The 16026-nt window shown below is 40.2% G+C and overlaps 1 protein-coding gene and 1 pseudogene across 4 annotated transcripts in view; one reads left to right on the top strand and one right to left on the bottom strand.

Annotated features, from left to right (window-relative positions):
* The window catches only part of CDIN1 (CDAN1 interacting nuclease 1), a 264777-nt gene that overhangs the window by 82625 nt on the left and 166126 nt on the right, over positions 1-16026 (top strand). The gene's annotated exons all lie outside the window — the stretch shown is intronic.
* Positions 14520-15268, bottom strand: LOC103287292 (folate receptor alpha-like; annotated as a pseudogene).

Genomic DNA, 16026 nt, shown 5'->3' with positions numbered 1-16026 from the left:
CTGGTAACTTTCCTTCGGAGACTAATTGCACTTCTCCCTTAACACACTGTTTCCAGAAGCCCCCAGAGCTTACAGCATGACTCTGTAAACCCCGTCTCTCCCTTTGGCACAGCATTGTGCTGCCATTGTGCTCAGCGGACCTGCTGAAAGATTAATTACAACTGAAGAAATGTATCTTTTAACTGTCTCATTACATAAAGAATTCATAGTGAAGTTAACATCCGCATAATTTAATGATATACGGATTTTAATTATATAGTACACTGTTAATTGTACAGCTATTTTTAGATCAGGCTACTAACTTGTTCATTTAAATGAATAGCTCATATGCTTGAGGGACCAAAATACAGGCTTTCTTAGAAAGTCAGAGACTCTTGAGACCTCTGAAAAAATATTTTAAAGTAGTAGGATATTTTTATGGTATTTGCCTTTCTTTACAATGAGACCGACCTATACTCTGCCTTCATTGCTTAGGTTTTCTGACACATAGAATTCAACTTTTTTTGATAATTAAAAAAAAAAAGTATAAGAAAGAGAGATCTCTGTGCTGAATAATGGACAGAAATTGAATGGCTGTGTTTACCTTGAAAGTTGCTGAGATTTTTTTCTCAGGAGAATTAGACACAAGTTATTTCTGAATAGAAGGGCTGTCCCTGGCTGTAATTAGTCACATGGGCTTAGTTCCCAGGAAATGTTTCCTTCAGTGTGCTTGAAAGTGTGTGAATTTTCATAGTGTGGAATTTACCTTGAAATTTTATCTCTGTTTCCCCATCTGCCCCTCTCCTAAATTAAGAAATCTCAAGTTTAGTTTGTTCTTTTCCCATTAATCAGGAGGCCTGCCAAAAAAAGTGCACATGTTCATGCCCATGTACTCTCTCTCTCTCCATGGATCCTTCCAATCCTGGGCAGCACTTTTAATGACTTAGAATTAACTGCTTTGTAATTATGCAGGGAGACAGACACCATGATGTGATGTGGGTCTTTGCCAGCAAATGGAAACCAGGAAATACAAATGAGCAGGCTACTAGTGGGAGTGATGAGAGAAGCTTCTTGAAGTCATTAGCTTGCAAAGCAGAGAATTACCTGTGGCTCATTGCATACTACAACTTGGTTGTACCATTAGCCACTCTGTATCACCATTAGGAGCATCCATTTTTGTTTCTTTTTATAGAATGTAAGACACTCATGAACCTGCCAGGTTTTCTAGTTACCCCAAAATTTTTGGTAGATCTTCGTTGCCATTAACTTTCTCTCCTGACTTCGAGCTGGAGTGTTCTCTTTACCTGTGACTCCACTGACAATGTCATCTGACATACTGAGCCCCAATACACTTAGACAAGAGAGTTCAACTTCATTATATGGCTCTATATTTGCTCTACGTGGAGCACTAAAGAGTCTTGAAACTTTAATTGCTATTTTTGAATTGGAGGGATATCTAGGAGGGAGGAGGGAATACCAATGGAAAAATTGAATTCAGTTCTTATAAGTACGATGCATTAATATAGAATGTATCACATCACCTTTGAATAATGTGGAAATAGTGCTAGGGAAGAATAGTCTGCTAATTGTGAGCTTAACCGGCTAAGTTCATATCTTGGCTCCGCCACTGACTAGGAATGAGACTTTAGGCAAATTATATAAATTCCTAGTGACTCGGTTTTTTCATTTCTAAGATGGTGATAGTAATCTTATAGGTATGTTCTGAAAATTCAATGAGTTAGTACATGTGAAGGGCTTAGAATGGTGCCTGACACATGTAAGCACTCAGTCAATGTTAGCTGCTGCTCCTTTTTAGAAGTGGACCTTTCTGAATGTTCAACTGACTACAACTATTAAACTAGTATTTCTGAGATTTTAGAAATTTGGGTACATTTACAGTTTTTGCCATATTCACATAGCACCACACATCTATAATAATAAAAGCGTACTATGCTAATTAGACTGGACGTCCTTCCGGACGACTTTCTGAACGAAGCCGGGGCTGCGAGGGACGCCCCAGTCCCGGGTGCCAGAGGGAAGCTGGTGCCGGCAGCTGGGGGAAGGAAGGCCTACTCTTGCATGAATTTCGTGCATCAGGCCTCTAGTACTAATAATAAATGTTTACTTTATACTTTAAAAAATGTCATTTAATTATGTTTTTAAAGGAAATTAATACATTTACTTTAAATGATAAACTAGAATTTCTTGTCATAAATAAAAACTATTTATTAAAATAATACATAATTGTTAAAGAAAAAATTGTTTTGCATACTACTAAAGTTATCTCACATGTGTTAAGCACACTTCTTTTCAGGAGATAAGGCATTAGATGTTGTCAATATTTAAGGACCTATTGTGTCCTGTATCCTTTAAGTCTAAATTTTCTGAAAAGAAAAAAGTATCCTCATTCATAGCGAGGAAAGCTCAAATTAAATTAAATCTATTTGACTACCTAACCCTTGATATAATAGTAGGGAATATAGGCAGGGCTTGGATTTGAGTAGTTTATTAATAATTCATTCAACAGTTTACTGAGTAAATTTTGTAAAGAGCAATTTTGAGGTGAAAAGAGAAATATTTCTGCTTTTAAGCAATGTACCAGATACCCTGACACAAACAGTTCCCTAGTCCTCCCTGTGAACCATGCAGTCGCAAAGGAGGTGACATTTCATAAATAGATATACAGTATAACTGTGGCAATAAAATTTCATGGGGGGCAATTAAGAAAAAATGTCTTAAAGTCTACTTAGGTGGGCTATAATGGGAAAAAAAAATTTAAAGGTTAAAAGCATTGATATAGACCAAATGTAGGGCCATATAAAGCCAAGCTTGAAATCTGAAACCTTAGAGCTTCAGAACCAGAAATAGACTTGTAAAAATTATTTCTTATCTCCTTGGGATGACTACAAGAATGAGCCTAAATGTTCACTTAGAAGCCCCCAGATGCTTAAAGATAGCATTGAGGAAATGTGGCATCTTTTTAAAATACTATGCTAAATATTCCTTTTCAGACTTTTTAAAATGTGTCATGGTTCCAAGTCTTCCCATTCTGATCAATCGCTGTCAACAGATCACAAAGCAATATTCTATCAAGTGCCAAATGATTGGTAGACACAATCAGTTCACTCCATTCCACAATAAGCATTGGAAAATTAAGGGGAAAATTTATGGGAGGAGGTGAGAATTGAACTGGGCTTTGAAGTTTTGGCCTGGGCCAAAAGAACATTCTAGATGTGGAGGATGGAGTTGAGGGTGGGTGGGAGAGGTGGAATTGAGTATAGTTCTGCCATTAATTGGGTGCTTAATAAATATTTGTCAAATGTATATTTCTTGAATATGAGATAGTGGTATAGAGTGATTATACCAGGTGTACCGGTTAATAATGCGATTTTTTTCAATAGATGGAGTTACACATATGTTGATATATATGCGATTTGATATGTATGCTATTTTGTTGTATTGACAGCAAGCTTCAAAACTTCATATGTCAAATTTGCTGAAGGTGTTAACATCATAGATATTTTTACGCTTAAAAAAGTCAAATTTCGTGCCAAAAAAAAAAGCATTTGCGGGAAGTTTTAATTCATTACTTTATTTTGAAGGAAAAGTTATCGTATACTTCGGGGAGCTTATGGTGAACATGTTCCATTTCAAGGTACTTGTGAATGCTGGTTTAAACGCTTTAAAAGTGATGATTTCGATGTGAAAGACAAAGAATGTCCAGGTCAACCAAAAAAGTTTGAAGACCAATTACAAACATTATTGGATGAAGATGCGTGTCAAACTCAAAAATAACTTGCAGAAAGATTAAACGTTGCTCAGCAAACAATTTCCCATCGTTTACAAGCGATGGGAAAGATTTTAAAGGAAGGAAAATGGGTGCCACATCAACTGAACAAAAGACAAATGGAAAACCAAAAAGTCATCAGTAAAATGTTGCTTCAACGGCAAGAAAGAAAGTCTTTTTTGCATCAAATTGTGACTGGTGATGAAAAGTAGATTTATTTTGAGAATCCCAAACGCACAAAATCATGGGTTGATCCAGGTCCACCATCAACATTGACTGCAAGGCCAAATCACTTCAGAAAGAAGACAATGCTCTGCCTTTGGTGGGATCAGGAAGGTGTGGTGTATTATGAGCTTCTAAAACCAGGTGAAACCGTTAATACTGATTGCTACCAACAACAAATAATCAATATGAACCACACTTTAATCGTGAAACAACCAGAATGGGCCAGAAGACACGGCAAAATAATTTTCCTTCATGATAACACATCAACACATACTTCAAAACCAGTTATAAACAAGTTAAAAGATCTTGCCTGGGAAATATTAATCCACCCACTGTATTCACCAGACCTTGCTCCTTCAGATTAGCACTTGTCCTGATCAATGGCGCATGTACTTTCTGAGCAGCACTTTAAAACGTACGAAGAAGATGAAAATTCGGTCAATGAATTGTTTGCCTCAAAACAAGAAAAGTTCTATTGGGACGGTATTCACAAATTAACTGAAAGATGGGGAAAATGTGTAGCAAGCGATGGACATTACTTTGAATAAAGCACTTTTGATATTTCTCTTGAAATTATCGTGTTTTCTTTGATTACAAAATCCACATTATTAACCGGTAAACGTGATAGAGCTGTAAGTTGCCTGAAACAAGAATCTGTCAGTGTGAATCCTCATGCTTTGGAGATATTGTCCTCTTGCCCTTACCTAATGCTTTTAAATTTGATGACTCTAGTTCAGGATTATGTGCTAGTTAGAGAGCAGAATTTAATGTGTCCCTATAGGATCCCCTAATGTTAAAAGATGTTTCTTATTCATGTTGTCAAATGGGATCAGACGGCTTTAAAAATCACTTCTGTGCAGTGGGAGAGCTAGTGAGCTGCCTGGAATTCTTGAGGAATAGTTCCAACTGTGCAAGAGTAAGTAGGCTCCTGTGGGCCACTGGCAATATCGAAATTATCCAGGGAAGACTAACAGGCCAACTCCTGTGGAGATCTAACATGGGACATTCATGACTTTGATGTCCAAAGGCCTTAAACCAGCATTCGAACAAAAGTTTACATTTTAGCTGGTATTTTTAGCCTTTGCTCAGCCTCTGGAGCAGCCACGTGAGGAGGCAAATCTCTGAGAGTACGTCGGGAGTGCTGCCAACAGCAGCTCCCTTCCCCATCCAGCTGTTCAACCGCAGGGATTGTTTTTTCTTCAGTGGAGGGAGAAGTAGGTTCTAACACCCTCCATCTGTCTGCACGTGACTTTTCTTTCAATATGGCCTATCTTGTCTCTATCCCTGTACTGTTTTTCCCTTACTTCATCCTTCTCTCCTGACTGCTGCCACCGAATATACCCAATGTTCGTTCACTTATCATGCTTAAACCTATTTGCGGCCTTGTCTCAGGGGTCCCAAATATATATGGTCTTGTCTTTGTCTTGGTTCAGCTATAACCTAGTCAAAATGAACTCTTTGCAGTGGGTAGGACTTGTAGGACCTTAAAAGTACAGAGGGTTCATCTGCTTATTTGCCTCTTTTCCTTTCAGCAGTAGTTGGCTACTTACCTGAACTGAGGAAGGGAAGAGTTATAAAAATGGGCATGATGTCAGTGCTTTTATTTTTGGGGGATCGGGGGTCTTCACTTGCTTGATTGTTGGTGCTTGAAATGTCCTGAGTTAGGGGGAGAAAATTCTTTTCTTATCTTTGATATAGGTAAGACTTAAAATAACCCTCTCCCCCCCCCCCCCCATAGTGTGATAACACTTAAACTAATGCACAGAAACGTGTAAGGGACTTCTACCAGGTTTTTTTCAGAGAACAGTTTTGATGATGGATTGTGTCCTGGGGGTCATAAAGGGGTGGGGCAGGGAAGGCTATAAGAAGGGATAATCTGCCGGAACCTGCCGGCACTGTAGTTGAACGGTACCTGAAAAGGGGGGTGAGGATTAAAGAACACAGACACTGTAGTTGCCGGGAGGACGGACAGTTCAAGACTGCCGCGCCGAGTTTATTTTCTTAGCCCTTTTATAGGCAAAAACAGCTTGTGCAAGCATAAAGGTAATTGCCCGGGCAGGATGTTTTTTCCGCCTTAGCAGAATCCCAGATACACTTTAAACTTCTCACTCCGTCAATTTCCCTATCCTTGTTCCTGTTATTGAGAACCTATTGCAACTCTTGACCCTACCACAGTGCTACTATTTTCTTCAAGCCTGCTTAGTATCAAACCTAAATATGTGAAGCAAAGGCCCCAGCAAAGTGGGGAAAACAAGGTTACTGGTTTGTTTACCTGATTGCCTCTCACGGTCTCCCACATTTCCCCCTTTCCTTTATAATAAAAGAACCGGGGTGGGCCTTAACTGGCTAGGGAAGTAGAGGTCTGATTCCTCCCGTGGCTCATCAGCCACTCCTCAGGCTCTTGGTATCTTTTGGGGAGGAGAGGCAGAGCCCTTTTTCTTACTATATCTACTTTAGATGATACCAACCTCTATGCAAATCAGACATACCTTCAGAGGAAGTCAGAGACGGCCAGCTACTATAAGGCCTTCCCTTGCAGATGCTTTGCTCTGCACCTAGCCAGTACCCAGTCTCGCCCTGTGGCGAGATGCAGCACTCTGACTACCTGTCTGCTTCCCATGGAGGCAATCAAGCTTAAAAATATGATTCTATACAACATGTAGAGGCCCTTGTGGGCCGGCCTTGAGCTTGACCTCGTGTAGGCCTGCTTGGAGAAGCGTCAAAGCGCTGATTCCTCTGCGCACCAGAAAAGGCAAAAGGCACGCTAGCCCTACCACCACGGCCCCTAGTAGGGCTACGGTAAGGGCCACATGTTGAAGGTCAGAGGTGGAGGGGACCATGCGCATAAGCTGATTTAAAAAGTCCTTGGCGGTTTCTGCCGCATCTACCTTAAGGGGGTCTGTACTTTGCAGACCTAGGATCTCCTTTTAAGCTCTACCGGCTCCCCTTTAAAACTTTTCTTCCCTCCCTCTCTCTCTCTCTCATCCTACCTTTCCCATACATTCTTCTCTACTTACTTCCACTGTTTTAATATCTATCTACCTGTATAATTATTCACTATCATTTATCTTTTTTCTTTTCTGATTCCTACTTTTAAAATCTGTCTCCAGTACACAACTATACTTGATTTTCATTATAGATCCACATACATCCTCTCTCCTTCTTTAACTCTGCTCTCTACTGATTCCTTTATAAAGTTCTTTCCTCCCTCCTTCCTTTCTTTTTTACTCTTTTTACAGGCTAATTAAAAAAAATACTTTCTTCTTTCTCTCTTTCTATGCTTTTCATCCTTAGTACTGACTTCTTTACTTAAAAATCACACTCAATAAAAATACATTTTTTTAAAAATCACCCTGTACTTAATTTTCTTACTAACTCCTCCTTTTAAACTCCCCTCACTCTCACATTCTGTTTATTCTTTTTATTTAACTATTTTCCTGGCCTCACCGCATTTTAGCATCCTTCTCTTTCCTGCTTGTTCCCAAGTTTCTAAACACACAGTTCCCTCTGCTAGTTTGTCCCATTTTCACTAGCTTCTCCCGCCGTCTGCTCTGTCACTGCGTCCCACTACCTCTGCGAACGTTCTCTTGCCTTATTACCGCGGTGCTCCTTCACCGAATCCCCTGTGTTCAGGTCCCTGTTCGGGGCGCCACCTGCCGGAACCTGCCGGCACTGTAGTTGAACGGTACCTGAAAAGGGGGGTGAGGATTAAAGAATCACAGACACTGTAGTTACCGGGAGGACGGACAGTTCAAGACTGCCGCGCCGAGTTTATTTTCTTAGCCCTTTTATAGGCAAAAACAGCTTGTGCAAGCATAAAGGTCATTGCCCGGGCAGGATGTTTTTTCCGCCTTAGCAGAATCCCAGATACACTTTAAACTTCTCACTCCGTCAATTTCCCTATCCTTGTTCCTGTTATTGAGAACCTATTGCAACTCTTGACCCTACCACAGTGCTACTATTTTCTTCAAGCCTGCTTAGTATCAAACCTAAATATGTGAAGCAAAGGCCCCAGCAAAGTGGGGAAAACAAGGTTACTGGTTTGTTTACCTGATTGCCTCTCACGGTTTCCCACAATAATCCAGCATTATCAAATTTTGCCTGTTGAACAGATTCGCTTCTGGCTCTTTCCAAGGCTGTGGCAAAGTATGCTTGTTTAGGGCAGGCTCCTGACTCAGTACACATCTTATAAAGTCTTTCTTTTTTTGCTCTCTTGACAATCCTATCTAATAAAAGAGTAATATGCAAATTGACCATCACTCCAACATACAAGATGGCTGCCCCCATGTGGTCAAAGATCCTGCCCCCATGTGGACACAAGATGGCCGTGACAAGATGGCCAGCAGGGGAGGGCAGTTGGGAGGGACCAGGCCTGCAGGGGAGGGCAGTTGTGGGCAATCAGGCCAGCAGGGGAGGGCAGTTGGGAGGGACCAGGCCTGCAGGGGAGGGCAGTTGGGAGGGACCAGGCCTGCAAGGGAGGGCAGTTGGGGGCAATCAAGCCTGCAGAGGAGGGCAGTTAGGGGTGACCAGGCTGGCAGAGGAGAAAAGTTGGGACAACCTGGCCTGCAGGGAAGTGCAGTTGGGGGGTGGGGGGGGACCCAGGCCTGCAGGGGAGAGCAGTTGGGGGGGACCAGGCCTGCATGGGGAGGGCAGTTAGGGGTGACCAGGCCAGCAGGGGAGGGCAGTAGTTAGGGGAAAACAGGCTGGCAGGGGAGCAGTTAGGCATCAATCAGGCTGTCAGGGGAGTGGTTAGGGGGTGATCAGGCTGGCAGGCAGAAGCGGTTAGGGGCAATCAGGAAGGCAGGCAGGCAGGCAGTTGTGAGCCAGCAGTCCTGGAAGGTCCCAGAAGGGGAGGGTGCAGGCTGGGCTGAGGGACACACACCCCAGTGCATGAATTTCGTGCAACGGGCCTCTAGTGGAAAATAAAGAGTGATCTATTTATTGATAATGCAGTGTTGGGATGCGTAAATCAGGCCACACCATGATCTAACACCAACCAAAGCAACAGTGTAACAACTGTGAGAGCCCATGCCTGAAATGGCATGTTAAGTGCTTTTGCTGTGCTATTTCATTTCATCTCCACAAGAACCCTGCAAAGTAAGTGCCAGTGTTATGCTCTTTTACAGATGGGGAACTGAGGGCCACAGACATTAATTAACTTGTTGAGACAACATAGCTAGTAGATGGAAGAGCCAGGCCTCAAACCAAGCCTGCATGATTCTAGGCTGTGCTCCTTAACCACTGTTCCATGTTGCCTCTCTATTTCAAAGTATGATACTGCATAGCGTTCTGAGTTTACCTTTCTTTTAGAAAGTATGTTTTTTTCTATTTTTAGTTTTGGTTTAATGAATTTATTGGGGTAACATCTATATATATAAAAAGCCAGTGGCCCTAACGCCATAATGCCATCACAACCCAATGAGCAGTGGCTCTCGCAGTGGGCAGGGTGGGGCGCGAGCTACTAGCAGCGGAGAGTTACGAGTGGTGGGGAGCTACGAGAGGCGGAGGGCAGGGCGTGAGCTATGAGTGGTGATCGGTGGGGCGGCCAGCTGAGGCAAGTGAAAGCAAGCTACTTGAGCACGATTTTGTGCGCGCTGGGCCTCTAGTTGGTTAATAAAATTGTATAGGTTTCAGGTGTACAGTTTCATCATACATCATCTATATATTGTATTGTGTGTTTGCTACCCCAAGTCAAGTCTCCCTGCATCACCATTTATCTACCCCTTTCCCTCTGGTAATCAACATACTGTTGTCTGTGTCTATGAGTTTTGTTTTGTTTTATTAATCCCTTCACCGTTTTCACCCAGCACCCCCAAGCATGTTCCCCTCTAACATGTGAGTCAGTCTGTCTTCTGTATCTATGAGTCTGTTTCTGTTTTGTTAGTTCCTTTTTTTCATTAGAAACCACATATGAGTGAAATCATATGGGACTTCTCTTTCTCTGACTGGCTTATTTCACTTAGTATAATAGTCTCCAGGTCCATCCATGCTGTTGCAAAAGGTAAGATTTCCTTCTTTTTTAGGGCCAAGTAGTATTCCATTGTGTAAATGTACCACAGCTTCCTTATCCACTCATCTACTGATGGACACTTGGGCTGCTTCCAAATCTTAACTATTGTAAAGAAATCCTGCAATGAACACAAGGGTGCACATATTCTTTTGAATTAATGTTTCAGGTTTCTTCAGATATATTCCCATAAGTGGAATCTCTGGGTTATAAGGCAGTTCTATTTTTAGTTTTTTGAGGTAGCTTCATACTGCTTTCCACAGTGGCTATACCAATCTGCATTTTCTTCACATCCTCGCCAACACTTGTTATTTGTTGCTTTTATTGATGATAGCCATTCTGACCGGTGTAAAGTGATATCTCATTGTGGTTTTAATTTGTATTTCTCTGATGACTAGTGGCATTGAGCATCTTTTCACATGTCTGTTGGCCATCTGAATGTCCTCTTTGGAGAAGTGTCTTTTCAGGTTCTTTGTTTATTTTTTAATTGGATTGTTTGATTTTTTTTTGGGGGGGGGGTGTTGAATTGTATAAATTCTTTATAAATTTTGGATATTAACCTCTTATCAGATGTATCATTGGTGAATATGTTCTCCCAGTCAGGGGGTTGTCTTTTCATTTTGTTGATGGTTTCCTTTGCAGTGCAAAAACTTTTTAGTTTGTTATAGTCCCATTTGTTTATTTTTAATTTTGTTTCTCGGAGGAGATATATCAGAAAAAATATTCCTATGAGAAATGTCTGAGATTTTATTGCCTGTGTTTTCTTCTTTTTTTTTTATGGTTTTGAGTCTAACATTTAAGTCTTTAATCCATTTTGAATTTATTCTTGTGTAATAAATAAGGAGGTGATCTAGTTTCACTTTTTTGCACATATTTGTTCAATTTTCTCAGCACCAATTATTGAATAGCCTTACCCTATTGTATATTCTTGCCTCCTTTGTCAAATGTTAATTGGCCATAAAGATGTGGGTTTATTTCTGGGCTCTCTATTCTGTTCCATTGATCTGTACGTCTGTTTTTATGGCAGTACCAAGCTGTTCGTGATTACTATGGCCTTATAGTATAGTTTGATACCAGGTAGCATGATTCCTCCAACTTTGTTATTTTTTTTCTGAAGATTGCTATGGCTATTCAGGGTGTTTTGTGGTTCCATCCACGTAAATTTTTGGAATATTTTTTCTAGTTCTATAAAACATGCCATTGGTATCTTGATAGGAATTGTGTTGAATATATAGGTTGCTTTGGGTAATAAGGATGATTTAATAATGTTAATACTTCCAATCCATGAACCCACTTATTTGCATTTTCTTCAATTTCTTTCTTTAGTGTCATATAATTTTCCAAGTACAGGTCTTTTACATCCTTGTTTAAATTTTTTCCAGATATTTTATTTTATTTTTTTTTTATGCAATTGTAAATGGAGTTGTTTCTTTTAGTTTCCCTTTCTGATAGTTTATTATTGGTGTATAAAAAAAGCAACTGATTTCTGGATATTTATTTTGTATCCTGCTACTTTACTGAATTCATTTATCAGTTCTAGTTTTTTGGTGGAATCTTAAGGGTTCTCTACATACAGTATCATGCCACCTGAAAATAATGACAGTTTTACTTCTTTTCCCATTTGGATGCCTTTTATTTTCTTCTTTTTGTCTAGTTACTATGGCTAGGACTTCCAGTATTATGTTGAATAAGAGTGGAGAAAACCAACATCCTTGTCTTATTCTCCATCTTAAGGTAAACACTTGTAGTTTTTGCCCATTGAGTATGGCATTGTTTGTGGATTTGCCATATATGGTTTTTATTACATTGAGTCATGTGAAGAACGAGCAGAATCATTTTGGAAAAACAAAAATAAAATTTAGAAATGGAATAATTGTCTTTGAAGTTAAAAGCTCATTACATCAATGAAATAGTAGATTAGAAGAATTAGATTAGAACAAAAATTAATGAATTATAGGATGGATTTAAGGAAAACACGTTTAGTATAAACACAAGAGATGAAGAGAGCAGGAAACATAAGGGATAGAATAAGGCTTCCCACTACATCTCATATAAGAGTTGCAGAGTGATTGAATGAAGGAGGCCAATGCTATAATGGCTCAAAATTTTAAAAACTTGTCTTTTTTTTTATCATTAGGTTCATGAAACATAGCTAACTCCAAACAGGTTAAATAAAAAGTGCCACACTTAGGTACACAGCGATGAAACTATTGAATATCAAAGAATAATCCAAAAGGAACCAGAGATAAAAGACAAGTTACTTATATAGTGATTACTATCAGATTGATAGTGGAGTTCTTATCAGTAACAGATGTTAATAAATAAAGAAACACACACAAAAAAATAGATGTTAAGAGACAGTGGAATTATATCTTCAAAGGGTTGAAGTAAAATGACAGTCTGTAATTCAATACCCAGCTATATTATCATTCAAGAGTGAGAATGAAGTAAAGATATTTTCAGGCAAGGCAAGACTAAGAGATTTTACTACTCAGTAATCTCAGCTGAAATAACTAATGTGGTGCATTGGTAGCAATATCCAATTTTTAGATCTTGAATCAGAAAGTGTAATTTAAGAAGCAATGCTGAGAAAAGAAATTTGTAACATGCTGATAAAACTAAATAAAAACAAGCATTGGATGTTCTAAAAAATGGAAAGAGCCTGTATTAGTCAAGGTTCTCCAGAGAAACAGAACGATAAGGTGTATATGTTGTGTGTGTATATGTATGCTAGTGTGTGTGTGTATGTGTGCGCGTGCGTGTGCGTGTAGAGTGAAAGGGATGGAGGAGAGATTTATTGTAAGAAATTGGCTTCCATGGTTGTAGAAACTGATCATTCCTAAGCTTTACAGTTAGCAATCTGGAGATTCAGGAAAGCCAATGGAGTAAGTCCAGTCTAAAGGCCTGCTGGTTTGAGACCCAGGGGAAGCCAATATAAAGGCAGGAAAATACTAATGCTCCAGCATGAAGGTCATCAGGCATAAAAACTTCTTTTCTACTGCTTTTTTGTTCTCGTAAGGCCTTTAAATGAGCAGATAAGGCCCACCCACATGAGGAGGGCCATTTGCTTTACCCAATCTACTGACTCAACTGTTAATCTCATCCAGAAACACTCTTACAGACACACCCAGAGTAATCTTTGACCAAATGTTTAGGCCTCCTTTGGCCCAGTTAAGTTGACATAAAGTTAACCATCCCAAAATTAACTGGGAAATTGTTTCTGTGGACAAGTTGTTTGAACAAAAATAATAAATACAATAACATGTAGGTTGATCAAGGAGTGGGGGCTTCCTGATTGGAATAAGTGCATTCTAAGCTGTTTCGAATTTTTTGGAGAGGACTTCTAAAGAAATAGACATAAACTGTATTATTTGCAAGTGAATAAAAAGAGAAATGAGGAATAAAGAAAATTTAATCAACTTGAAGGTAGTAGTAAATGGGAAAGAGAGAAGGGAAGAGAATGGTTAGTAGAACATGGAAAATAAGAGGATAGACATAATTCTGAATGTGTCAGTTACAAGTAGATAATTTCATATCTAGTTTGGAAAAAATTAGTAACAATACAGATTTGAATACTACAACAAAAAATCTTGAGCTCAGGCTGGGTGGCTCAGTTGGCTGGAGCATCACTCCCTACACCAAAAAGATTTCGGATTCAATTCCTAGTCAATGCACTTACCTAGGTTGCAGGTTTGCTCCCTGGTTGGGGCAACTACAGGAGATTGATGCTTCTCTCACATTGATGTCTCTCTCTTCCTCTTCCTCTCCCTACCCCCTTCCTCTCTCTTTAAAAATCAATAAAAACATATCCTTAGGTGAGGATTAAAAAATATATATTGACCTACTTGATATACCTGAAACCTGTACCTCAAAAATAGGAGATTCAGTATTTTTTAAAGTATATTTTTATTGATTTCAGAGAGGAAGGGAGAGGGAGAGATAGAAACATCAATGGTGAGAGAGAATCATTGTTCGGCTGCCTCCTGCACTGATCCCCAGTAGGGGATCGAGCCCACAACCCAAGCATGTGCTCTTGACTGGAATCAAACCCGGGACCCTTCAGTTTGCAGGCCGACGCTCTATCCACTGAGCCAAACCGGCTAGGGCGATTCAGTGTTTTTTTAAAGACACAAAACATTTGTAAAAATTGTTTGCATATAAAAACACAAAGGAAGTAAAATACCCCAAAATTAACATAAACATTACATATTTTGACCATGATGTAATCAAATTAGAAATATAAAAAATTGAAATACTTTTTTAAATAATTTATCGATCAAAGATGAAATTATGGAAACTATAAAATGTTTATAAATGACAACAAAACTTTTGGCATGTAGTTAAAGCAGAATTAATTATAAAGCAGGAAACATTATAGAGATTATTATTTTTTATTATAATTTTTTTAGTTTTGTGGGGTAACTAGTTTATTAAAACTGCTGGACAGAGCTCCCACCATGGGAGCTGAGCCTTGGAGCTGAACAGGGTGGGGATGACCAGGTATCAGAAGGTAAAAGGAGCTTAGCTGAGCAGCAAGAGCAGCATTAGGGCCAGGCCAAGCAGGAGCGGCCAGGCCCCATGGAACCCAGCCCCATTCATGGCCTCAGCATAGAACCTGGCCACCTCCTCGTTGGGGTTGTCCTGGGCCGGGTCAAACCACCTCTGGATGCAGTGGCTACTGCCTTGGCTATAGTTGCTGACTTTGTAGGAGTAACTCCAGATTTCATTGCACAGAGCAGCAGGCGTGGGGAAGTAGAAATCAAAGCGGTGGCAGGCAGCCTTCACTGGGCGCTCATTAGACCCTGAGGTCCAGTTCCAGCCCTTGTGCCAGTCACTCTTGCAGGTGTAGGAGGTGCGGCAGTCTTCCCACCAGCTCTCATAGTCCTCTTTGCACAGGGTATTCAGGATCCTCTCTTTGTGTCAGCTCAGGTTCACCTCCTGGGTCCAGGGCCCCAGGTTGGGGGAGCTCTCATACAGGCAGGTGTCCTGGATGAAGTGGCGCTTGCAGGCGGGTTTCATCAGGCCGCAGTCATCCGAGCTGAATCTGTACAGGTAGGAAACATCTTTATGGCTTCCTTGCTGGTGTTGACAGAGCAGGCATTCTTCCAGGGACTGCACTGCTCATGCAGCTTGTCCTCCGGGCTTGGCTTTTCCTTGTGGTGCTTGGCATCCATGCAGACATTGGGAAGCTCAGTCCTGGGCCCAGCTGCCCATACTTCAGCCCCCCACACCAGAAGGAGCCACAGCTGTGTTGTCATCGTTCGAGCCATGTCAGACCCTGAAGGAAGAGCTATAGTCAGTGACTTAGAGAGATTATTATAGTAAGTGAAATAAGCCAGTCATAGAAAGACAAATACCATATGATCTCACTTATATGTGTGGAATCTAATGAACAAAATAAACTGATGAACAAATTAGAAACAGGCATGGATACATGGAACAGACTGACAGCTGGGGGTCGGGGGGTGGGGAGAAGGAGGGACTAGATGAAAGAAGGTGAAGGGATTAGCCAAAGGATTTATATGCATAACCCATAGACACAGACAACAGTATGGTGATGGCCATAGGGAAGGGGATGCGGGGAATGGGTGGATGTGGGCAAAGGGCAGGTGGGGGTGGGGTTGGGAAGGGGACATCTGTAATAGTGTCAACAATTTTTAAAAAGTATATGTTAAAATCAGACATTGAAAATTTATTCAATAAATAGTAAGTTAGCATAAGAATACTGTAGCAAATTCAAAGTAAAAAGCAGGAAATAATGATCACAAAAACATAAATGGAATGTGAAGAAATGTAATAGTAAAGAGAATCAACAAAACCAAAGTTTGTTTCTGGGACACAGTAATAAATCAACTTCTAGGAAGACTGATACACTTAAAAAGTTTACAAAAATTGATATTATTTAAAGTAAATTTATTGCAGATCCAGAAATTAAATCAGAGTGGTGGATAGGTAGATGTTTATTATATCAGGCTCCAGGCTTCTTTTTGTTAGAAATATTTCACAGTTAAAAATATCAAAATCTTTC

This window comes from Eptesicus fuscus, chromosome 5 (assembly GCF_027574615.1).
Source record: "Eptesicus fuscus isolate TK198812 chromosome 5, DD_ASM_mEF_20220401, whole genome shotgun sequence".
NCBI classification, from domain to species: domain Eukaryota; kingdom Metazoa; phylum Chordata; class Mammalia; order Chiroptera; family Vespertilionidae; genus Eptesicus; species Eptesicus fuscus.
Note: the sequence above shows the minus strand (reverse complement) of the source record. Positions and strands in the feature narration are given on the sequence as shown.